This window comes from Solanum stenotomum, chromosome 4, assembly GCF_019186545.1.
Source record: "Solanum stenotomum isolate F172 chromosome 4, ASM1918654v1, whole genome shotgun sequence".
Classification (NCBI taxonomy): domain Eukaryota; kingdom Viridiplantae; phylum Streptophyta; class Magnoliopsida; order Solanales; family Solanaceae; genus Solanum; species Solanum stenotomum.
In genome coordinates this window covers 28,553,924-28,555,493 of record NC_064285.1, presented here as the reverse complement: position 1 = coordinate 28,555,493, position 1,570 = coordinate 28,553,924, and the positions used below count along the sequence as shown (strand labels likewise).

At 37.3% G+C, this 1,570-nt stretch overlaps 1 pseudogene; it reads left to right on the top strand.

Moving 5' to 3' along the window:
- Positions 1 to 248: 248 nt before the first annotated feature.
- On the top strand, positions 249 to 1,105 carry LOC125861412 (peptidyl-prolyl cis-trans isomerase CYP59-like; annotated as a pseudogene).
- The last annotated feature ends 465 nt before the right edge of the window (positions 1,106 to 1,570 follow it).

Genomic DNA, 1,570 nt, shown 5'->3' with positions numbered 1-1,570 from the left:
TTGTTTTGTTAGAATTTTGGAGTTTATGGGAACTCTATTTCTTTTCCTTTAGCATTTAAACTTGCTTACGTATCTTTAAATGCTTAGTTGAGGTTAGTTGGTTAGTAGTTATGGTTCTTCCACTGGAGGGTTAGTGTGGGTGTCAGTCACGACGGTCGGGGTCATGACATTATTATACTCCATATTCAATAAAACCATAATTTAAAGCTAGTCCTCTGTTATTTCTTTCGAAAAATTTGTCCTCCGCTATGTCGGTGATGATCGTGACAAGTTTGGGTGACATGGTAGTGGATTTGTTCACCGATCGATGTCCTTTAACGTGCCAAAACTTTCTGAAATTATGCAAGATAAAGTATTACCATATTTGTCTCTTTCACACCGTTCGGAAAGAGTTCACAATGCAAACGGGAGATACAATCGGAACAGGATTCAGAGGGGATCCGATATACAAATTTTTATACGGTAATCAGGCTCATTTTATTGGTGATGAGATTCATTCTGACTTAAAGCATTCAAAGAGGGGAACTGTTGCAATGGTTAGCGATGGTACTGGTGAGAAGAATCTAAATGCTTCTCAGTTTTATATCACATTACGTGATGATCTCGACTCCCTTGATGGGGAACATACTGTTTTTGGAGAGATTACAGAAGGATTTGACACATTGAATAGGATAAACGAAGCTTATATGGAGGATAAGGGAAATCCTTATCAAAATATTTGAATTAAACACACTTACATATTGTATGATCCTTCCCAGTTAGCTGACTTGATTCCAGATGCTTCACCTGAAAGAAAGCTGAAAGATGAGATTGATGATGATGTGCGACTAGACGATGATTGGATGCCAAAGGATGAGGAATTAGGTGTTCGTGAAGAGGAGGCATTCCTGATGCTGAGATGAAACCCCCTGACAATGTGCTCTTTGTTTGTAAATTAAATTCGTCAACTGGAGAGGAAGCACTGTATATAATTTTCTCACTCTTTGGAACCGTGACATCTGCTGAAATTATCAAAGATCACAAGAATGGGGATAGTCACTGTCATGCTTTCATCGAGTTTGAGGACAATGAGTGTAGCAAAGTTATAGTCCCAATATCAACCTAGAAACCAAAGAGGCAGTGGCCTTTTCAATAATGGTTCTGTTGATGCCTTCAAACAGCAGAAAGAAGACAACAAACAGCATGGCGGACATGGTAACTCAAAGTACTCAAAATTTCTGAGAACAAGAAAATAGGCAAGAAAGCACAAAGGGAGTATACATCGGCAAATAACAAAGCCACGTTAAGGCTGGTCAAATAGATTCAATTATGCTTATTATGCCATTCACACTTTTTATCCATGTCATTCCGTATATAACAATGTGTGTGTACTGACATTGACTTGTTTTATCTTGTTGCATAAGATTTGGATGGAGATGCCCCTAAAATGGCTTAAAAACAATATGGTGTTGTTAGATTAATGTACTATCTGAACTACCTAAATCTTGAAAATTCGGTGATTTCTATTTTTTTCACGATTTTTGAATCTCTAATTTGCAATTTGCTTTTGTACTGTTATTGATGTCATCAA